This window comes from Periplaneta americana, chromosome 4, assembly GCF_040183065.1.
Source record: "Periplaneta americana isolate PAMFEO1 chromosome 4, P.americana_PAMFEO1_priV1, whole genome shotgun sequence".
NCBI lineage: Eukaryota > Metazoa > Arthropoda > Insecta > Blattodea > Blattidae > Periplaneta > Periplaneta americana.
The window spans coordinates 140,703,790-140,729,255 of record NC_091120.1 but is presented as its reverse complement, the minus strand read 5'-3'; the positions used below and the strand labels follow the sequence as shown (position 1 = coordinate 140,729,255).

The 25,466-nt window shown below is 34.6% G+C and overlaps 1 long non-coding RNA gene across 1 annotated transcript; it reads right to left on the bottom strand.

Annotated features, from left to right (window-relative positions):
• Positions 1-135: 135 nt before the first annotated feature.
• Positions 136-16,730, bottom strand: LOC138698228 (uncharacterized). The gene is made up of 3 exons (XR_011331775.1): positions 16,673-16,730; positions 10,882-11,015; positions 136-3,277 (listed from the first exon to the last, which is right to left on the bottom strand). It is a non-coding gene; the product is annotated as an uncharacterized lncRNA (long non-coding RNA).
• Positions 16,731-25,466: the final 8,736 nt, after the last annotated feature.

The following is a 25,466-nucleotide window of genomic DNA, read 5'->3' as shown; positions in this document are numbered from 1 at the left end:
GACTGGCACAACTATTGAGAAAAAATCATGAAAGTGAAAACGATGTGTTGAATATTTTAAACCAAGCATATAATAATATAGAAAAACAACAAATGTTTAGTTATACATTTATATGAATAACAAAACTTCACTACAAAAATTAAATGGAGTCATTCGTTATCTCGTGAAACCAAATGCATTCATGCGCCGTAGCTAATAGTAAGACCTTATGGTGGGGGTAAGCGAGCTAGCTTGCTTGCAAGTCGAAGCGTAGCGAGAAAGGGAAGCTTCTCAGTACACTTTTTCCTTCCTCTCACGCGCAGATAGGTTTCACGAGATATCGAATGGCCTACACTTATAAAACGATATGAGAGAGAAATGCTAGAATTGGTTTTGCAGGGATTAAATTAGGAGTTGGAAACTAGGGTGTTAGGAGTAGGCTAATATATAGAATATGACTGATGTATATTATATGGCAAAATAGAAGATATATAACATGTGTTACGGCAGATTGGAGTGAACGCATTTTATGAAGGAAAAAAAAAGGAATAGGTACATTTTAGTAATGAAATTATATTAGCCTAAATATTAAGAATTACAAATGAACAGATAATAAAATCCTTAGGAACATATCTTGGAAGTACGAGAAGAGCAAATGAGGGAAAGAAGTTAAACTAATTAATGTAAGTATAAAATAACTTTTAAAATGCATGTAATGTAAGTAGATCTACCTGTTTCTGTATAAAATATGTTGAAAAGGAATGATAGCTAAATGACCGAAGGTCAATGCTATTATTGAACATTATAACGAACTGCAATCAAATAAAAAAACAGACACTTTTTTCCCTAGATTTGTCGACCTTTGGCTTGAATTTAGTAATAAATTATCTCTTATGACATACTATAAAAAGAACAAAATATAAATACATTAAGAAACTGTTATGGTTAATATTGTGCTCTCTTAATTTTGTCTTACGTTATGAGACTCCAGATCAGAAGTATTATAGTATGAAAAAACTCAATATTTCCTCGAGAACATGCTATAGAACAAAAAATCACACACAAACATTATAAAGAATACAACATTATTTTAAAGAAATGTCAGAATTGCGTAAGAATTTTAGTGTAAAAATTGCCATCTCTTATGAAAAGTTATCAGTGTAAGGTTGTTGCAAATAATTACATTGTTGAAGGCATGCGATGTTATTGTGTTTTAAAAATAAAACACTCGTCATATTATGTTTTGGTTTTGAATTTCTAGTTGAATAAGTAGAATCTCTTCTTGCTTATTGAGCATCAGCCGAAATATGTTTCTATCTGGTAGGGTGATGTTCCCGGTATAATAGTCAGAACAGTGATTTAAAAACATTGTGAAACAAAATTGTGTACATGTATAGACCTACGTATGTTATCCTAGCTGAAAAAAACTGTCTCTTAATTGCTTCCTTCAATTTACATTATCAATCACAATATAATTCACTTGTCGGAATTTATACACAAAAATCAATAGAATAACATGGATGTTTAATCATAGGTGCATTAAATTTTTATTTTTGTACGTCGAAATATAAAAGTTCAATAAACGTAATTGTCCAAGCTGAGAAATTTATGTGTGGTTGATTTCGATAAGACTAAAAAAAAAATTATTATCAATACCTAAAACTTTTGTTCTAGCTAATAAAATGATAATTTCTTCAGAGCATTAAAATTCTTTACGACTAATATAGAAGACGATTCTGTAAGAGTTTACAAAGTAATGCTTCTGAAATATCATTTAAAAACATGAGAGAACGGTGTAAATCGTTATAAAATTTGTATGACTATAGAAAAGAAGAATTGGAATCTGAAAATAATCTCCATAAATATCCATCCACAGTAACTCGTCGAAGATCATGGCCTCCTTGTAATAAAAGCACGCGAAAGAATGTTTCGTCACAAACGACGATCTTGGAAGAATTAAAATAGCGAGTCCCAATAGTGTAAAGAAAAATACCTCTGGAATACAATCATTCAGAATGATCACATCAGAAAGTAAATCACCTAAAATCATTGCCGATGATGACGTAATATGGAATACTGAATATACTCGTAATTTCACAGAGAAAAAGAACTTTCCACAGAAAACGACTTAATATACAAGCATAGAAGAGAAACAGCTGCTACAAAAAGTAACAGAACAGATTATGGAGAAATACCATGCAACAGTCTACGTATTTTTCCATAATCTGATTCAATGTCAGTCAAATTCGTCATTTCAGGTTGCACATCTTCTGGTATTTTTCATTTACAGGCTGATAATGTGTCTAGTTTATTTTTATGTTGTGACGACTGGATATTCTCTGGGAGATTAGAAGAATTGTCGGAATTTGATTTTATTTCTCTGACGTATCCTCTGTATTACACTGGTTGAAGTTTCAGGGAATCTGAAGAAGTGTCCAGTTTACCAATTATTTACCGGTAAACTGTACACTTCTTCAGATTCAAATTCTACTTCACATTCTCTCAAGTTTTGGAATGACAAATTCTGTCCTTTGACTGTATTCTTTACTATTTAAATACGTGTCTTCAGTTTCTTAAGGTCTTTCTTCAAGGATTGTCGTCAGTCGAATTGAAAAGTTCTCTCTTATTCTTGTATCATAGAAGGGCCATGATCTTCGATGAACTCTTCTCTGAGGTTTACTGCCATTATCTGAAATATTGCTTTGCGCACTACTGAAATTCTGCTGAGGTTGAAAACTGACTTCAGATTCTATACTTTGTTCTTCAACGATTGTCTCCATTTGTGAAACTATAGGCCTATTCTCCAGCCTTTTCGGATTATAAGGGGGCCATGATTTCCGGCGAGCTATCTTCTGTCGGCGAGCGACACTCAGTGAAAATTTATAGTTGTTTTCAGGCTCCGATTTTACTTCAACACAGCTTATGCGCATTGCTTCTTGTCTCGAGGAATCTATTTCTTGTTCACTGCTTCCACTCAGTGGAAGGCAGCCAATATCTTCCGAGTCGCTTTCCGTTTCCTTACACGAGGCTGAACTGAGTGATGATACGTCTGTGGGACTTCCACTAGTGAATGTCCACAACCTTTGAGGGCTAGTTTCCTGAGGACTACTGTTCTTCCGGGGCGAACCGTTGGTGTTCTGAGGCCTAATATCTGTAGTAAGAGACGTTCGTAACCTTCCTTGTATCCCGCTGGACATGTCGCCAACATCTGGATTCACTCTCAGCACACCTCTGAACTGCCCTATCGTGCTGCTGTAGAGATGTTTCTGCTGATTCTCTCTTTTTTCTGATGAGAAACCTGTCGGATAGGATGAAACTTTTTAGTATTTTAATTAAGTATTTTAAATATTTTGTACCGAGAGATTGTGATATACAAGTTTTAATTCAAATTTCTGGTTCTGCATGTGGACACATATTAAGTTGGCTAAAAAATAATAGAGGCATTTCAAACGGGTCTGTTAACAGGACAGAGAAAGACATAGGACAGAATGTTAACGTAAAAAGTGCCAACAAAATCACCACCTGCTGAAACATTTTTTGTTTCTCGCTGTTATTTATACTCGCTTTAACATCTTTGTTTTGGTCATATCGCGAGTTAATCTTTCGGGTAAAATCGGAAGGCCTGTGTACTCTTGTTGAGACTGGTTCTATTGTTGTGAACTAGATGGCGACTGTATATGTAGACCTATTACTGATTTATTATGAATATGATTTCGGTGATGAATGAGGCCGGTGATATTCAGGGATGTTGTGACCCGAATTACCTGGCATTTGCCTTACGGTTTAGGAAAAACCCTGAAAAACCTCAACCAAGATATTCAACCCGACCGGGAATCGAACCCAGGCCCTCTGCGTAAGAGACCAGCAAGCTGACCTCTACACCACAGAGGTGGTAGCTGAAATAATTATAGGAGTCATATTGAGAGAATAAACGGAACGCACTGGTACAGGTTGGTTACAAAGTCCCGTTACCCCCTACCAGTAGGCCTATATGTGTTATATATGTTTTTTCTAATCTTATTAAGTTTATTGGTATGTTTAATGTGTGTTTCAGATAATTAATACCCAACATGGCCGATACAAGTGATTACACCATCGAAGAGCGCATTGCAGCAAGCAGTTGGGTTCACCCATATCATGGTATGGGGAGGATTCTGCTTCACCTCTTCATAGAGGTATGGATTGTTCTTACACCAAAACTCCACATTCCGGGACCGAGAGCTTCGGTATATGACGCACTTGTCACTAAAAATCACCTTACTCCGGTTTGGGATGGTGTCAAATGCTGTTAGAAGTGCTGCACATGCGTCCATCCTTCGCGGTAAGTCAGTATCCGATAATTCGTTCACACACATTGGTCGGTATGGGTGTAATTTTAGTTCTGTTTTCATGTGCTTGAGCCTGACGTCTGAATTGCAGTTGGAAGTCTCTACGCACTTCTTCTTTCGTCTTTCCAGTTCGTGGCCTGTCGTGAACCCAACTGTTTGCCATAATGCGCTCTTCGATGGTGTAATAAATTGTATCGGCCATGTTGGGTATTGATTATCTGAAAAACAAATTAGACATACCAATAAACATTATAAGACTACAAAAACATGTATAACATAGATACTGGTAGGGGGTAACGGGACTTTGTAACCAACCTGTAGATTTTAGACGTGTAATGGGAAGATGCATGTGGTATATTTCACTTCTTGAAACATTCCCAACGCTTTCTTACCCACCTCAATTCTTTACATCAGCAGTTATCCAAAACTGTAGAGTATATTATCAATGGAGAGAGTGGAATGAATTGAATAAATAAAATAAATAAATAAATAAATAAATAATGTAATTTTATGTTACTATTCTCACTCTATTATTTTAGATATTTAAATACTTCGGAGATGCAAAAATATATTTTAAATGGACACACTGGTGAAAAATTTGAACATTTGGGGAATTTTTTTTTCAAATTAAAAGCACCATCACTAAATGTACTTTCATCCTGTCAAATGAATTTCTCTAATTCCGCTTCTAAGCTAGTTCTAAAAATGTTTTTTATATGTCTGTGTGGGCAATGGGATGAAAATACATTAGGCTATTTTTAAATTGCTACTTACCGTAACTTTTTTATTTTAGTATTCCTGAGCTCACATTTTACAGTAAATATTGTACATTCTTCACGAAATTCAGGCACACAGATACACAAATTTTGAAGGCAATAATTTTAAAACTAAAGGACATAAAGGAAAAATGATATTGATCTTCATTCCATACAAGACGACTCTGCATATCAACAAACATCAGGCAAAACCATTACGAGCTATGTTTGGGTTATATTGTGAGTGGTGACACAACTGCATGCCATCTTATCACACCTCATTTCCAACAATGGTTCTTCCTCGCCCCGCCTACAAATTACATTCTTTCTTCAAAGACTTAGTAGGCTAATTAGTTTTTTTTTTATCAGCTTCATATATGGTATTTCCTTTTCGTGTTTAGAAAAACAGAACGTTTCCTATTAAGTCTTCGAAACAAGTTCCCTTTTGAGAGTGGGCAACTTACTAATTAACTTAGTAGGCTATTCTAGACGCCGTAAAGAGGTTCTTTGTCCTGTACTCAAAAGGATGGAATTCAGACACGTGCATTTGTTTACATACGGAATGAAGATTAGGGGTTATTTCTCCATTTATTCTGCACCACATATTAAACTATGATAAATCTAGAATTAAATAAGGCTAAAAAATACAGTGTCAAAAGTAATACAGTAATTAAAAATGTATTATTGAACAGTTGGAAAGTCAATTACTTTCAAATATTCAATAGTTTTTTTTTTTTTTTTTTTTTTTTTTTTTTTTTTTTTTTTTTTTTTTACTGTATGGCTTAATTATTTTATTTATATAAATCTGTCATAAACCCTGTACAACATCTGTGATAAGTGCAACTTATCATACAATTAGGTTCATATATAAGACAGCAATAGTAGTCATATCTAATTTTTTATTGGCTTGGAGTAACATGATTTTCAGGAAGCTCAATATTTTATCCAGAAAATAAACATTAACTCAATATCTACCAGTAACCTTATTCCGAGCAAGTGGCACAACAGTTCACACTAATAGTTATTTCACGTTGAAAGTCGTAATATTGAGTTGTTTTTTCACTTCAGAGAAAAGTTAATTTTATTAACAATTCCGACAATAAATGTTCATCTCTATTGCTATTATAGTACTGAACTGTAGGATTGCGGATTGTCTGGTTAATAAGAATTTATTTTCATAATAACTTTTTTATAATTTGGAAACATTGTAAACTAATTTCATAATAATGGTCCATGGGCGTGAATTTGAACTGCCACTGGGGGAGACCCTGGTGTACCAGCATCATGCGGAAGTACTGCGTGAAGTCTGCAGCCAGGTAGTGCCACTCGAAACTTCTGTCCAGCAGCCAGATCTTGGGGTCCTCTCGTTTTAGATCGGATTCAATAGTTCAATACAATGTCAATGGGAACAAACTGAAAATTGGTTGAACTCTGTATAATAGGGGAAAAAAAGTTTTGAAAGTTACCAGTGTCTTCCCTTAAGAATGTGTTCTAATTAAATTATTTTGCTTCATTTTGGAAGATGCAGAAATGTAACTATTATTTTAAGGACGCATTGTAATTCTTTAATTTACTTTAGAGAGAAACAGGCTATCTATTGTCAGTGTTAGCTCCATTTGATGTGGAGCTAGACACGGATATGAAAAGTAACTGAAATATTTCAGAATTCGTTCATTTGTATGCAATTTTTGGTTACCATGGCTTATCCCACGGTTAGAAAATTTAGCTTACATGATCAGAAAGTTTTAGGTCAGGTAAAGCCTATCTTTGAATGCCAATGTCCATTTACACTGGAGTCATCTGTGGCAGCCATATTGCTAGACATTTAGTTTGTTTTCGACCATGTAAATGATTTCCTTTAAGTACTCAAATGGATTTTTCGAGCTCTAAACATAAATTGCCATTGGTAGAGCTCCCAATAGAATAAATATTTCTCGTCTGACGACAAAGTGCCTGAAGTTGATGAAGACTTAAGGTTGGTCCACAATAACCCGGAAATGGAAACTAGAACGAGAACGGAAAAATTGTTAAAATAAATATATTTAAATGTGAGCACTCACAATTAACGAGAAGTTTACCGGAGTCCGGGAACGGGAACGTGAGAGTTGGCGACGTTTTAACCTTGTCGTTCTCGTTTCCGATCACAAACTACTAGATTCATTCTGTTGTCCTCACAAAGGTATTTTGTCCTCTTATACTGTATTTTGTAGCAAGGAGGCCGTGACAATTTATTCATCCATTTCTTGTAACCACCGCCTGCTAGAACTCATTCTTGCATCCGAGCGATGGCTGCTTATAGGCCTACTGACTGCTCATTCAATGGTCAAACATGTAATATGAGCTATATATCACGCCTATATCCACAAGCGAGTTCACTGGCCATTAAGAGTTGTCATCCAGCTACATTTTCTTTCTATTCATCGAGTTGCTCAGTTACAAAAGCTGTTATGTAACAGAATTAAAAACAGTTTTGAAGTTAAAATTGAAGATATTACAAAAATAACCCTTGTCAAAATTGCTATTTTTCAGGAAAACAATAAAAATAAACAGAACAACACATGTCAGCTGTTTCCGTATAACTGGTGTTTATCCTTGTAGCTATTTCACCTCAGATGTGTCATTTTTGGAGTCTATAAACATTTGAAATAGTAGCAAATGTGCCCTTAACTCAATTTCATTAAAAATGACTGGGGCTATTTTTGTAATAATGTCTTCAATTGCAAATTAACTACTAGTAGGAGAGTAGGATATTTTATGGAACCTGTAAAGTTACGTTATTATTTCAGTTCTTAAAAAACTGACTAAGACTATGGTATATTTGGTGGTGCCACCTACCATTTCGGCGAAAGCATTGTTAGAGTGATCTCATGAGCAGGCGGATAAGCAGCCATCAGATGTGTTCAAGCAGGCGGTTCTTGTAAGTAACAGAGAAATTCAGTAGAATCATGTATAATTATGTGACCAGATTACCACGTGAATTGAATTCTTAAATATTCCGCCATAAATTTTGAAGTGAGTTAACCTGTGTTCATGTTGTCTGGCTTGTAGGCTACTCGTGAGAGAACGCCGTTGGTCAATTATAGACTACACGAATCTCAGAATGCGTAATACTGACTTTATATATCGTTATATATGCATATCATTTCAGTTCTCGGTTTATTGTGAATCAAAAATCTTCACGTTCACGTCCTCGCTTCTCCTTCTGGTTCTCGTTCCAGGTTTATTGTGGACCAGCCTTTAGAAGAAGAGGATTCCAAATTTTCTCCACATAAATAAGGATCCTAATATGTCACACTTACTTACCTAAAGTCATATAAAGAAAACGCTATAATGTTTAAATTATAATAAACTGAATAAATGAACTGTAGGTTGCAGTATTATTTATTAGTTATTACAGTTTACGAAACAGTAAAACTGTAGCACCGCATCTATTTGCCAATCAGTGGGCTTACTATGCGATAATTTTGTACGTAGAACGTAAATAGCGGCGCTGCGATCGTATGTTGTTACGATGTGTGAAAAAGAAAGACAATAAGAGAGCGATCGTACTGCACAGGTGATGTAATTAGAGTTACATTAATTTTACAAGTCAATGTTATAAGTTACTGTTTGTAGGTACTTATACAAATGCTAGATTCTTTTATGAAGAAGTTTTTCAATTAAAACAATTGACAATTCTCTACTTAATAATGTATCTGTACTTATTTATGGAGACGTAGGCTCTATACGATTTACGTATGATGTACATTCTTCTATTCATCACATTTTATGCAACAGAGATATTCGGGAAGCATCGCAACTTTATATTTTTAAGCGAAACTTTTTAGGCGAGTTCGAGTCGAAAACTGTGAAACGAAACAAAGTTCTTTGATGGGTGTTTAAAATGACTGCGTATTGTTCCTATGGCATTGTGTAAGTGCTAAATTATCGCATAAATAAACTTGCTAATGTTTGCGGTTTCACACCAGTTTGGATAAATCGCAATATATCGAACGCCAGTAGGGGAAGTTATCCCCACCCACATGAAATGTGCATTCAACACAACACTCGCCTATCACGTAGAGTGTCTGGTGAGCTAGTAGGGGAAAAGTGGAAAGGGGTCGTGGACGGAGCTTAGCGTTCGCTGTATTACGATTTTACCACCAGTTTACACAAATAAATAAATAAATTAGTGTAAATGGGGCTGTTGTCGGGCAGTGCATCTCCTGTGCAGCGTTGTGACGTTACAAGTCGAAACTAGCAAGTGTAATAACAATGTTAGAGGCACTGTTAACTAGGAAATATTCAGAGATCAGGGGTTGAACGAACGAGAGCATAACGTGATAGAGAATGTGCAAATGAATTGCTGAAAATATAACCAAAAAAAGTGGAAGGAGTGAGAGAGGAGGACAAGGGAAACTGCATTTTGTAGGTCTAACTCCTTTTCTGCAAATTAGTTACGAAGTGTAAACGATTTAGTAAATGTTCCTACACAGCCAACAATCGACGAAAAATCAACAAATGCAATGCCTAATCCAATTAACCCAATTGTTGTCAATGACGTTAGAATTAAATTGTAATTCACAATAGGTCTACAAAGACTTTAGAACAAATAAAAGCGTTCAATTAAAATTTGGGAAGCAACTGAGGGAGAGAATGGGATACACCAAGGTCTCTCTTAATTTTTTTTTTTTTTTTGCGAGTATGGGAACACTAAAGTGACTTAGATAAAAAAACAATTTGAATAGAAATTTATTTGCCACCTTTAAGGCCAATTATTCCTAGATTTAGACAGCCGAGCAAATTTTTGATTAAAGCAATTCAGTTCTGTAGTGTCATGGTTGTGCACATCTCCTCTAACAGAATAAGTTTGTTTCCTATCATAGATGTAGGCATACACTAACAGTCAGAATGTATAAATGTGTGACAGTCATTCATCGTCATTTATAAACAAATGTCTACAAACCTCCTATGTGACAGTACACAACATAAGTTTTTCAGGAGGAAGAAAAAATAATTAAAACTCAAGGGCCTACATAAGAATAAAAAGTAATTCAGTAGAGAACATTGGTGAATATGATGAACATATGAGCCGTTCAGAGCAAAAGTGGTGTAAGTCAAAATTGGGTAATAAGGTTTATAGTAAAAATTCTGTAAAATACAGCGCAAAGTAGCAATTAATATGTCCTTCTTGCTATCCACCGACTACTAATAGTTTAAATAAATTGAATATTAATTGCTACTTTGCGCTGTATTTTACAGAATGTTTACTTTAACCCTCATTACCCATTCTTGACTTACACAACTTCTGCTCTGAACGGTTCATATATTGATATCGAGGATCAGTGAAGGCCTATCGATAGGCTATTTAATTAATTGTTTCTTCCTCCTGAAAAATTATTTTCTGTTCTGTCACATAGAAGATTTTATAAAGTCAACGACAATTTATGTACTATTCCCTCAAAGGCTCTTAAACATTATTTATATTAGCGTAGACCTACATATTATGAAGACATTGTCTAATAATTTAGGAGAAATCATTACAGATAGAAAATTGACACAGATTTACGGACGATACGCCCTAAGCATTCTTTTTGGTATCATGGATATTGTTGCGATAATCTTTATTTCTGTTTAAGTCTTTAAATTGGTTTATGCAACGTACCGGTAAAAAGTACTAATGTTTCTTATAATTAGAGCGTAAGGTAAATTAATTTAAACAACATATGTATTTAGACACGGAATGTATGAAGTTAATAAAAATAATTATTTTAATTTTAATTATTGATATAATCCTATAAAAGATTTCATACGGCTAGATACCGCCTGGCTTTGCCAACCTCTGTGTTTGCAAGTTCTGTGCATCCTCCATTTCCAGTTCTCGCTTCTCCACGGACCTCTCCACATCCTGGCTTCACAATTTATGATGTCGATCTCTTTCAGTTCCTCCTGTAGACCTAGTTTTCCATGTACACTTCCGGAAACAAAGAAAAATTACCAATATGTATAAACGTCAAACGGTACTGCTTTGAATAAATTCAAATTTTACAATTATTATAAGTAAACATATTACAATTTCCAGGCTTCCCTCAAGTACAGATGCATCTTTTTACCTTGGTCGCTTCCATGTGCGAACAGTTGTGCAGGGGAAATGTGGTGGGAGTAGTTCTACATAGTAATCTTAGCTTGGAGGGAGGACGAAAAGAAAGAAAAGAATGCTGAACTTGCAGTTAAACACACATGTTGGAAAACAATGGTCTCAACTGCATACTGCGAGCGATGATAATTCGCTCACGTTGACAATACATTGTTTACTTTTCACTATCAGTGAGCTAATTCAGTGCCATTTTAACATATGGGCGAACCCAGCGGTCGCTGGGACCTCGGGTTATAAGACGGCCTCATGATAATGATGATTATGATGATGATGAATATCGGGTCAATCAAGTATTAGACTATTTTTAGAAGCAAAACTCTATTCACTGAACAAAATTCGTATTGTTTGATGCCGTCTCTCTGTCCCTCGCTCCCTGTTTCGACTATACTATACTATAATAGTATCTCTGTCGCTAATAGGGTGATTTACATTGTGCTAGTTTTATTCGCTTTGAGCAAGCATCTTTAGCTAGCCAATTTGCTTGCAAAAACTTCTAAAAGACTAGTTTTCAATTCGCAGCGTCTAAAGGCGCTCACTGAAAAGTTGAACATGTCCGATTCTCCCTCAGAGAGGTAAGGAAGCGACTGGCGACTACATCTGCCTTCTGCGCAAGGTCAGGCAGCCAGTTGGTTTTACTTTTTCGACAAGGGGCACGTGCAGCGTGATGCGTTGTGTTCTTGTCCTGTGCAATTGGGTTCTCCAATGCTTTTTAAGTTGGTTATAGGGATATCCTGAACTAGCACCGATAGATAGCGCGCGTGTACTTTGGGGGATGCGCTTTACGTGTGCATTTGTTTTCCGGTATACAAACATTGAGAATTTACGTAGTGTATTAGTACATTAAATACACTTAAAAACAACTCAAAATTCCAAATTTTTGTTGTGTTCCTATATGTAAAAACCAGGGAAAGCCTTGTCTTCATTGAGGTCCCGAAATATTCTGAATATATGCTTTAAACCTTAAAAAATGTAACTAATTAAATTACGCCTCGAAAATAACTACAAATAAATAACAAAAATAACTACTTCAAGTAAGGAATTGCTGGCTACAGTTTCATTTTGGAATACGGGAAAGAAAAATTAATAAAAACATATGCAACCTCGACAGCAAGCTGTGTTAGCTTAGATTAGGCCTATATTCAGTACTTCTCCGAAGTTTACGCCTGCAGTAAACTCTCGATTAACTGGGATGTTTATTATCCAGGACGATCCATAGTGAAATCCGTTTCGTGAATAATGTTTTAAATGTGCTGTAGACTAATTATTAAAACCATGTTTTTACTTCAAATTTTCAAAATCGTTCTACATAGTATTCAAAACTGCATGTCCTTAACCTACAAAACACAGAAATAATCGTGATACCACAGTCTAGTTAGTATATATGAAACTTGAGTTGTGAGGATGCTAGGAACAATAGACTGTGCCGGTACTATTTCTCATTGTCTGTAATGAGGCGATATCAGCTATCCTAGTGGTTAGCAATCATCTATGGATGCATATTTACTACGTATTGAGCTTTGCGACTGTATAGGCCTATACTACACTGTGGTGACACTACTACGATCATATTATATCATCTTATTAAACATTACATTTTCTCTTTCTGCAACTAGAGAAAAAAATACGAGGAATTCAATCTCTAGTCCCTTCTCTATAAAAACACATTGGTGGCTGCATATCCTGTTTTTAGCGTATGATACTTACAATATTAATGATTAAAGAGGTAATATTCATCTTCGACAAAGATCCTATTTTTTTTTATTCGTGCACCTCGTTCTCAAAGTTCATGAATATTCAATTTACTCATATCTATATTCTGCATACTGCAGATTTTCCCATCCATCTCTTAAGGGGAATCGCTCAGTATTAAACAAGTTTACGCTATTATTTATTGTAAATTAAATTATGAGGTAAGAAAATACTGAATTATATTGAATTATACTAGGTTATACAAAATAACTATAAATATAATTTTGACACGCATAGAAAACCAACAAGTGAGAAGACGTAATCAACTGTAGCATATGACATAATCCTACAACATGATGTACCGCATGGAACGCTTCTGCCATCTAACAGTAAAACTTTGCATAAGACATCCCTATTTAATGACGCTGTATCAACTAGGTTATTTAGCGTCGATGAGATTGGTGATAGCGAGATGGTATTTGGCAAGATGAGGCCGAGAATTCGCCATAGATTACCTGGCATTCACCTTACGGTTGGGGAAAACCTCGAAAAAAATCCAACCAAGTAATCAGCCCAAGCGGGGATCGAACCCGCGCCCGAATGCAACTTCAGACCGGAAGGCAAGCGCCTTAACTGACTGAGCCATGCCGGTGGGTACCCCATTATCTCCTGGCCTAGTTACCTCATAATTGGTGCCTTCTTGGTATTACTTGTGAGGTTCAGACCTGTCTTCGGACAGTTGACTAAATAACAATATTATGTATAGTATCATGTAAGTTATATATATATATATATATATATATACATATATATATATATATATATATATATATATATATATATATATATCATATCATAGCCTAGATATATATTTTTTAATTGGTTACTTTGCGACGCTTTATCAACAGCTAAAGCTATCATATCATCATATATCATACAGTATATATCACATCGTGTATTATATTATATCACACATCATATCATATACTGTAAAGGGCGCAAATAGCCATAGTTGCTGACGCGCTCTTTTTAAACCCCACTAACTAACTATACAACGTATCATATCGTAGGCCTACATCATATCACATTATACCAAAGATGCCCGACTTCATTATACATATACATACACACAAATATACAGGTAATTCACGAGGAGTTACCGTCACTTACGGAGCTTATTTCTGAAGACATTCTAAGCAAAACTATCATATAAACATGTATCCTATTCTCAATATTTTCAGAGTTGCATTAATTTTAAGTTGTTAAAAATTACCTGTTTTCTTTAGTTTTTAGGGTAAAAAATGTTACAAATATAGAATGAACTATTCGGAAGTCTATTTTCTTTAATTGACTAGTATTCTGAAGTTAAAAATGTGTCAATTGCTTAGTTGCTTCGTACAGATTTTTTTTTTTTCAATTTATACCTAAAATGACATTATTCTCACACACTTATCACAACAAGACTTTTAGCAACTTGATTCTTTACACTTCAATTTCGCATCCTAATGTGCAGCCTTAAAAGCTTACAAGAATGACGTGATTTGTAATGAATGTTGTGGTAAATGCGTGAGAAAAATATAATTTTGTAGTTAAAAATTGAAGAAAAAAAAATTACCAAGAAACTATGAAACTAACAATACATTTTAGCATCAGAACACTAGCCAATTAAAGAAATTATACTTCTGAATAGTTCATTCTCCAAATGTAATATTCTTTGCCCTTAAAACTAAAGAAAAATGATATTTTTTAACAATTTCAAACTAGTATACCTCTGAAAATATTGAGAATAGTACCCACGTTTATATAACTTTTTTCCCAAAATGTCTTCGGGAATGTATGTGTATTACATATACATATATAATCGAAGTATTGTTATACAAATACATTTAATAAAATTTCACTTAGAATTATTACAATAATGGAATTTCACCATCTAACACAATATCCAAAGGTATTCATTAGATTTTCGAACTTAAATGATCGTGTTAGGAATCAACAATGCTATTATATTTTATTTCCTATTTCAATTTTCAATACTCTTCCCCGTTAACTTACCATTAGCAATGAGGAGTTTTGAAAGTAAATGTGCCAAGCGAACGAAAGCTAAAGAAAATATTAACACAATTCCGAACTCCGACGTGAAGCTTATGCAGGCTTTTTTTTTTGGAGGGGGGGGGGGAGGAAATGTATATGTGTAACTTTTCACGAATGTATAAATATTGTAAAAATTTTAAAAGTTTCTATAACAGAGATCTTATTTCTGATATCTATAGCACGTGACACAAGATTTTTTGACGAAAAGTGAAAAAATGGTCTAATTCCCTGAAGGAAGGTAGTTTGAAATGTGAAGAATTCGTATGGGTCGTCAGTTGACTTGAAAACTTAGTAGAAAATAGGTAAACATTAGAAACAATTGATCGGTGTAGATAACTTAAAAGTAATTATTTAAGACTTAAATAAAGACTAAGAACACTTCAAAATATAACGTGAAACGCACATTTCACATGATTTAATACATGCAAGGCAAACAAAAAGTCTGAAGTAACCTAACCTGTCACAGATTCGTATATACCTACACAACATACGAAAAATCTAAATTAACCTAACCTAACCTAACCTAACCTAACCTAATCTAATCTAACCTAACCTAACCTATCACAGATTCTCTGTCACTTAGAAAAATTCAAGTGGAAATTTCAGTGTCGTGTGTTATAGAAAAGCCAAAGTTTATGTTATTGTGCAGGTCACTTGAAAACTCGCTCAGTCCGTAGACCGGTGGAAAAAGCTTAGCCCAGTCCTTTCACAAAAATGGACTTAACGCGTTTTGGAATCACACTCTTCATTTGTCTACAAGAATCTCATATTCCTTAAAATAATCAGACGTACAAATGTATGAACCTTTTAAGCAAGAGACAATTTCATCCAGTTAAATTAGTTAATTATTGTTTACTCAATTGTAAGACAGGTTTGAACCTGAGGAGTGGCATCAAAAAGACATCACTCACTAGACAACTAAGCCAGGAGATAATGGGGTAGGATGGCTAATTCCTTTCCCCCTTCATTGCATAATTACATCGCTGACTAGTAACATATTAAACTAACAAGACTTCAAAAGTATAAAAACAATATTGTTCTTCCTCTGACGCATATCAAGTGAGATTTACTGCCTAATAATAGATTTACGTATCAGTCAGACTCTCGGTCGACGTAATTTGACAATTAAGCTTAAATAATGTATATACATTCATTTACACTACGTACGAAAATACTTTTAGTTTTAGCCTTCATTCTAACGTGTGTCACCAACAACTTTTCGAATCCCACATTTTTTCTATCAATATTTTTCCTACTGCAAAATAATGGCAAGACATATGTTATTACTTCTGCGAAGTATTTAAATTTCATTGCAAAGAAATCCATGTCAATTGAGCTATACTTTCCACATTTACTTGGGTTTCTTTCTTTTTTTTCGGTCATGTATTATATACTCACTATAATACTTATTAAAACTTATTTTTTAATATTAAATTTATTGTGGGACTAATAATGAAATTCGTATACAGGCCTAATCTTCAGAGAGATTTGCCATACTATTTCTACACAAAGTTACAGGGAAACCTCAATTTCCACAAATGCTTCCCTTAACTTACAGTGAACCCTTAATAACTTACGCTAACATAAATTATTTATTCACTTTACATTTGCCTACTCTTCTAAGGACATAAATGTTAAGCCTACGTATATTTAGGGACAATTTTAATGAACGATTAAAACTAAAAACATACCACTTCGTGACGCTGAAGAGTCGGACATCCTTTCTCTTACCTGTTCACTTTCAGACTGAACCTCCTCACTGGTTTCAGAGAATATAACTGGCAAGAGCGTGTTCAAGAAGGAGCAATGAAATATTTGACGTCATTTAGTAAGATGGGCCGGATACAGAACCAGTGCAGCCGCTGGAATAATGCGGATAGCTATCTTGATAGGAATATGGCAGTGCTAGCTGTAGGCCGCTATCGTTGAACTACTGTATGTTGACAGTTGACGAATTTTCTTAGATTCGACGCAAATTTTTTATATTTATTACGTAATTGTGGACACGATTTTCCCCAAGTTCTTTATGTTAGGTGCCTCTCTGTCGGTTTCAGCACTGCAATCAACCATGCCTATTAATACCGTACCACAGCCGTCGGCAAATTTGTATTCACGATATCACTGAACGCAAGCTGCAATACATAAGATGTAATATCAATCGAGGAGTACAGAGCATTCCGTTATGATCCCAGTGGCGGACTCCCAATACAAGCATCTGACGTAGACTACTTGTTTTTTTTCTCTCTCTCTTATTATGTATTTTGTATATACATCTGTGTAAGCCACCTGTAATTGGAAGCCTGCTTCTGTTGGTGGTGGATTTAAAATAAAATTAAAATAAAATAAAATATTGATTTATAGATGGACAGAGTATATTTTATTTCACTTTTATTTTTACTGTGCTACAATAACCTAGGAAAATACGTCACAAATTGCCACTCTTAATACAACTCGTAAATTTTCGTCTGCTAGTCACGATCTTTGTTTAGATATTGGTTTTCGTTCAGAAAACAATTGTTCCGAAATATATTGAATATAGGGCCAAACAAGCAGCTATGTAGGGTAGCAGCAGGTGACCTATGATAGGACTACACATATTTCCTATGGAGAGCATTTTAAATAAGCCAGTCTAGTGCGTTATACAATGGCAACGTTTTATGTCCTCACTTATTTCCAGCTCTCTTAATAACACATTACTCCACCTAATAGACTTTTTTAAAGTCGTATTTCGAGTTCCGTATGTTACTACAGATACAAGTTGCTTTATGTTCAGATTCATTTCTTCTATATATTTTCTTCATGTTTGGAATAACTCATCTCCTGTTGTATTTCCTGTAAGTGCAATGACATCGATCATATATTCGTATAGCCTACAGAGAGATCCTTCGTAACTCCGAGAGTGAACATTACCAATTCTACTGTATCAATATCTGTGTTTTTACCTAAAGCGAGAGATTAGACCACTGTTTATATATCTTTGCTTTTATTTCTCGTTCAGCTAGTGTTTCAATATCCCTTATCCTCCTTTGTATTGTCTGTGTGGATAATTTCATACTGTTAAAAACATCAGATTATTCGGGACAAATAATGTTAGCAACTTTATTCAGACATGTTTTAATGAGCTGTCCTTCATTATAGCACTTCAGCGATTTCCAAAGCAGTAACATAACTTGCATGGAGTTCCCTTTGACTCTTAGCTTGTTTCATCATATTTTAGTACTAAAACCCTTATTTAAATTTTTTTATATATTTAATTGCTTCGTCCCGTCCAGATCTACGAAAAGAAAATTATGTTTATACTTATTTTCTACTGCATAGGCTACATTTCCGTTTACAATTACATTGGATATTTTCATGCTTACCTATGATTTCGTGATAATCTTATGACTTGTGCCATAATGTCGCTAGATGTTTGTTTTATAAGTGCCTGTAAGAAATTTAGAACACAAGAGGCGTCTACATTGTCACCATATGCATAACAAGTACTGTTCCTTCCATTTTTTCTTAAACACACGTTTCCGAACAGACGTTGAAGGTTTTGAGGTAGAAGCAATTTAAATCTTAGTAGGTAACTCGCCACTGATAGATAGATGCCTGTGTACTGGAGTTGTAGGCGAGATGGATGGAAGGGAGGGAGCGAAGCGAAGAAGACAGTTTACTGCGGTACCCCTGCGATGTCACTATTGCTACACGATGAGATTTTTGCCGATCCCTGCCGTACCATCTCTGAGTGGATTTTGAAGCTTGAAAGGGTTCTTAAAAACAGACGAAAAAGAAAGGGAGAATAAAAGGAGATTTAAGAAAAATCAAAAGACATAAGAGGTGGAAAAAGAGAGAAAATAAAATGATAATGATATACGTATGTGGCATGAGATTCGTAGAATCCTATAATTGCGTGGAATGTTTAAGTCGTTGGTGGTTGTGTGATTTGAAATAATCGTAGCTCACCGCTTGAAATTAAAAATTAAAATTAAGTAAGTTTAAAGATCAGGAGTTCGTGCTTCTTTTAAGGAGTAGCATTAAACTTTCTTGCCTACACTTTATTCGAAACCATGAAATACTATACTGTTGGGGAAAGTAGAATGATTTTTACTAATCATTCCATTGTAAAAAGGTCGGCGTCGGTAGCGTAGTTGGTATAGCGCTGGTCTTCTATGCTCGAAGTTGCAGGTTCGACCCCGGCCCAGGTCGATGGCATTTAAGTGTGTTTAAATGCGACAGATTTACTGGCATGTAAAAGAACTCCTACGAGACAAAATTCCGGCCTCTGCAGTTGCGAGGGTCGTTAAATAAACCATAATTTAAAATTTTGCATTGTAAAAATCATTCGATTATTAAAATATAAGTTTAGGGTGAATTCGTTCGAATGGAATCATTCTTAACGTAGACTTTTGTAAAAATTGTGGCGCATGTTAAGAGATGTTTATTCCGTTGCTGGAATACATTTCGAATTTAATCTTTCATTCGATTTACCGAGAAGTTTTAATATTAGCCCACATTACCGGTGCATTCAAAGAGCAAGGTCAAGCGATCAGCTGACAACAGTTGACAAGATACACGCCGTTAACCAAATATATTGTACATGAAAAATTAATATGCCTAAATTAAGTACTATAAGAACAGGAATACAGGCAATCTTGTTCATTGAATGAAAGCTTGTATTCGAAATATAATAAGATATTTCAAGATACATACAATGTCCGTCCTTGGCACTTACACAGCTTTAAATCACTGTTTTCATTTAATAACACAAGTCTAATAACGTTAATAAGCCTGAAAAAAGTAATGCAATATAATGTTTATTTTTAATTAATGAAAATAATAAGATATTTCGCCATAGGCGAAGTTCATTCAGCTGAGACGCATGGCCGCCGATCCGGAGTTCATGTATTCATGTGTTATGGTCTTCAGTGCACTGTCTAATAATTGTCTTAAAGTTCTGAAGACCCAAGAGAAAAGTTTCAGAACAGAAATAACAAAATTTCTACAGACGCTATTCATATATTCTAGACCTACTTAATTGAACTGTTTATGCATGTAAATTGAATTAATCTGCTTCCTGTGTATTGCATAATTATGTATAACTCTTGAGTTGTTCCACATCTGAAAACTGCATTACTGATGTAAGATCTATGAAATACAATAAGTGATGAAATAAGTTCTATAGCAACTCAATTGTAACTTACATGGGTGAAATGAAGTAAAGTTTAAGCTTAAGAATAGTGACTTTCGATAAATATTCAGCACTAGGGACCACTTACGAAAAGGAGGATCTTAAAAAAGTGCAATAATTAATTATTTTTAATATTATATTAACTAAAGAATTTTGTTAACCAACAAGAAGGGCAATAAGTTGGCGTTGTTACCAATATCCCCAGTGATATTTCGAGGGTTGTCAGCATCTCAGTACATAGTTCCAAGAACTCGCACCAGATGTCAGCATCTCCCGGGCAACAAAGCAACAAGTAGTGTGAAGGACGTCACAGAGATGCCACTGTCGTAAAGCATAAATTTGCTCTGCACTCTACTATAAAGAGACCGTATTTGTTTACAGTACGTTTATCATAATACAAACATTTTCACAGGACAAAAGGTAAAGATGTTCGAATACTCTGGTTATTTCAAATACCAAAGTCTTGTGATGTATCCAATAAATTAAAAGCGAACATTTATGTATCGATTCTGTCTAACTAGCGGACCCGGGATCGAATTCTGGTTCAAACACCTTGCCTGGCTGAGATTTTTCAACATTCAATGTATACAATTTGGGGGGGGGGGGAAATTTGGTAGCATCTTCTTGTTCTGCCTTTGAAGTCCATAACATTGCAAAATATGTAATTGATAGTTTTTTTTTTTTTTTAAGAGATGAAAGTAGCTGAAATATATCATTTTTCTTGTCACTCAAAAATAATGTAAGGATTAAATAAGCTTTTTAAATTTCTTTGTAATGTTGAATATAATACAATAATTAGATAAGTGCTAACAAGGTGGCTCAGCACTTATTCTGATGTTGATAGATTTTGAAATGCTTTTATTTTCTACAATAATGACTTCTTTTGTATCACTAGGAGACTGTCCAATTTATATTGACAAAGAAAATTTTCCAGAATGTAGAAAATGGTGTCAATAATAAAGTGCTACTTGCATTCTTTTCATAACACTTTGAAGTTATTCCATGAAACAGTTGAATACCTTGAAAAGAATGACATGTTAGCCACTAATGTTTTCAATAAAATGGAGGTCCTTAAAACAAAGTTAGAACATTAGAGGATAATTTCTTTGGATTCAAGATTATGACCATGCGTAGCAAGTTAGATGAAGGAGAAATGCAGCGGATACAGAAAGTGTTCAGAAATGATATGAAACTGCATTAACGTATCTAACTTCCAAGTTTGAGTTTTTAAGAGATAGTATTCTGTTCAAGGTAAATCAAAAAATAAATTCACTCTAAAACTGTGCTTGAAATGATTCATTTCTTGAAATTGGAAACTGTAAATGATGTGGATGAATTATATGAAGAATTTGTGGTCATGAAATAATCTATCGACATAAAATAAAGGCGAAGATTCGTGCCTGAAAAAGTAGTTCATAATTATACCTCGGATTGAGGTTCTGTCTGATATGTAGGCCTATATCTATTATCAGGCAATACATCTCACTTGACGATATATGTCAGAGGAACAACAATTGTTTGTATATATCTGAAGTCTGATTAGTGGAATATGTAGCTAATCAGCGAGGGGGAGTGAAACTCGCCACTCTACCCCATTATCTCCTGGCCTAGTTGCCTCATGAGTGATGCCTTATTGGTGTTACTTACGAGGTTCAAACCTGTCTTCGGATAGTTGACTAAACAACAAACAATTATGAACTCTTTACCGCCTGAAAAGGCAACTAACGGTAATTTTTTTAACTGATTAATTTCTTATTTTCAATTCCTCCCTCGAATGCTTTTGCAAAAAGAACCTTCAGCAAAGGAAAATTGTGGACTGACCTTATGAACAGACTTCATACAGACAAGATTTTTTTTTATGAAAAGTGTTGCGAGAATATGACCCTGTGGTATATGCTAAGAGCAGCAATAAGTACAAATTAATTCAGAAAACTCCTTTGTAAGCTATAATTCAGAGTATTTACTTTGTTTGGTCAATAAATATATGTTGGAAATTGTAACATGAACGTGAAAGAATTATATATGTAAAACAATACCACTGATTTAAGTAAATGAGCACTTTTACCTCAATGTGGTCCAGGATGTCCCCCAAAATTTGTTCAATGTTCCTTTCTGTCAGTCTTTTTACATCTTGAAAGTTGGTCAAACTAGAGGTGAGTAATAGTTATATAAATATAATAAATTACAAAACTGAACCAATATCAACAAGCAAATAAAAAAACTTAATAAAAGAAATGTTCCGGAAAATTCATAATTACATCATTACAATAAAATTATAAAGTTGAGCAAAATCAATAAACTAAAAAATACTTAATAAGAGAAAAATGTTGTTGTTGTTGTAGTTTTCAAATACCAGGCGTTTGACAATAAAGTCATTTGACCTCTTGCACTCCAATATTTTTTTAAGATATTATCATGGTCAGCCACTGAAGCACAGATTTTGAGGTGTTCCGAATACATTTCTTGGTTTGAGTTGCACAATGGGCAGTTAGGGACTGATATATATTTCAATTCTATGCAGGTGTTTGGCCAAACAGTCATGGCCTGTTGCCAATCTAAATGTAGCTACAGACGATTTTCGTGATAAATCGGATATTAACTGTGAATTATGACGCAGAGAGTTACATTTTTTCCCTTGAGATTGTGTTATCAAATTTTGTTTGTTGAAGTCTAAGTATGTAGATATAATAAATATTTTCACAGAGTAATACGTAGATTTATACAGGCCTGCAAGTAGCAGTGCTGCCCTTCTTTGCTAAAGCATCCGCATTCTCCTTTCCCAGGATTCCACAATGGGATAGTATCCATTGAAATACAATTCTTTTATTCAGTGATATTAATTGAGAGAGCATTTTAGTTATTTCTGTTGTTTGAGATGAAGGTGTGTGTCCCGAGACTATTGATAGAATAGCTGCTTTGGAGTCTGACAATATAACTGCATTCTTAAATTTATTGATGTGGCATAGAAGATTGCTCAGACTTTCACTTATTGCAATGATTTCTCCATCAAAACTTGTTGTTCCATATCCAAGAGATCTATAAAGTGAGAAGAGACCGCACGTAACACCTGCACTGGCACCTTGTTCCTTGGAGATCGGTGTATAAATGAAGCCAGTTTTGTGGAGGGTAACTAATATTAATTGTCTCTAAAGACAATTGTTTCATTATTTCAGTGTTTACTTCTGATTTCAGTATTTCTTCTGTTAAATTTAGATTGTACTCTATATTGAAGCGTGCATTTCCAGAGCGTTATAAGTGCCAATTTGTAAAGTTTACAGTAGGAGCAAAAATAGTTTTATACAGTACATACAACATAGTAACTTGCACAGCCTGAAAGTGCACTACTTTATTACTTGGAGCAGCACTTTCTTCATAACCTTTCGTAATATTGCCAAACTGGGCACCTACAACTGATATATGTGAAAAAATAGATTCCCCTGATTTCGGCACTTACAATTTTATGGAAATGCACGCTTCATTTAATAGAGTTAAAGGGTTTGGTTTAATTAAGAGAAAAATGTTTACAGAAACTTAAAAGGATCAGTGCAATTATAATGCTTAGCAACAGCAATACGCTAGAAAATTTATTAACAACGGAAAAATTTATAATTTATTCTAAGAATTACGAAAATCAATAAGCTAAAAAAATACTTATCAGGGAAACTTATGTTAAAGCTTACCTACAACTAAGCTATAAAATTGCTTAACGAGAGAAAAAATTTCAGTACAATTTTACTCTAAGTCCTACCGAAATTAATAAGCTTATTATATTTATTTATTACAATACTTAGTAAAATCAATATGATAAAAAATGCTTAGTAAGGACAAAAATCTTCAGGAAAATTTATAATTATTCATTAATTCCTAGTTTTCTGCACAAGGGCAGGTCTTTCACTTCAAACCCAAATTTCTCCAATCTTTCCTATTTTCTGCCTTCCTCTTAGTCTCTGCATACGATCCATATATTTTAATGTCGTCCGTCATCTGATATCTTCTTCTGTCCCGAACTTTTCTTCCGTTCGCCATTCCTGACAGTGAATTCTTCAATAGGCAGCTTTTCTCGTGTCAGCCAGTGACCCAGCCAATTCCTTTTCTTCTTCCTGATCAATTTCAGGATTATTCTTTCTTCACCCACTCTTTCTAGCACAGCTTCATTTCTTATTTTGCCTGTCCATTTCACACACTTCATTCTTCTCCAGATCTACATTAAAAATGATTTTAGTAGCTTCTCTTCACTTTTTTCGTAATGTTCATGCTTCTATCCCTTACAATTCTATACTCCACACAAAGCACTTCACTAGACTTTTCCTTAGTTCTTTTTCCAGAGGTCCGCAGAAGATACTCCTTTTTCTATTAAAAGCTTCTTTTGCCATATCTATCTCCTCGTTATTCCTGGTAGCTACTACTTGTACTACCCCAAGTATTTGAAGCTGTCCTTTTGTTCTACTGTCTCATTTAGAGTTCTCATGTTTTCCTACTTTATTTTTCTTTCAATAATCATGGTCTTCGTTTTCTTTGCATTTGTATTTATCTCATATTGCTCATGGTAAATTAGGCCTACATCAGTAAAATTACGAAACTAAGAAAAGAGAATAAGCGAAAAAAATGTTTACTAACAATAAGTGGAACAGTTTCCGATTTGTAATTTTACGGAAAATTTTCATCATTCAGTATAACGCAAAGTAGGCTCTTATAGTCATTATAGACTGCAGAAACTTTTCTTCGGATTACAGTCCATATTACTGCAGTTAATTCTGATGTAGAATAACAGAAACACAGATTATTTCACCAGATGCTCATAAAGACAAGAATTTGCGGAGTGCAGGTTGCGATAGATTGACAGGTTGTTAAAAAATAGTCGCATTATGCCCACAGTCTAGTATATACAGTCACGAGGCCCAATATGTAGTAAATATGCATCCATAGATAGTTTCTAACCACTAGGACCGCTACTATCGCCTCATTAGGCCTACAGACAATGCGAAATAGTACCGGCACAGTCTATTGTTCCTAGCACCCTCACAACTCAAGCTTCGTGACTGTATAACTAGACTATGTTATGCCTATGTAGCCGACATGTTATCTTTGTTTCTGTCCATATCGCTCTCTCTCCCTCTGTTAAGTCTCGTCTGCTTGCCCGTCTGTCTCTCTTGTTACCCTGTTTCAAATGTCACTCTCACAGCTTGTTATAAAATCGCAGTATAGGCCTACACATTTTCTCTTAGTTAATAGAGGTTGTATTACGTGGAACTCAGTCGATCTATAAATAAAAGCGTTGTTACTCACAAGCCAATCAAATCTTGTATGTGACA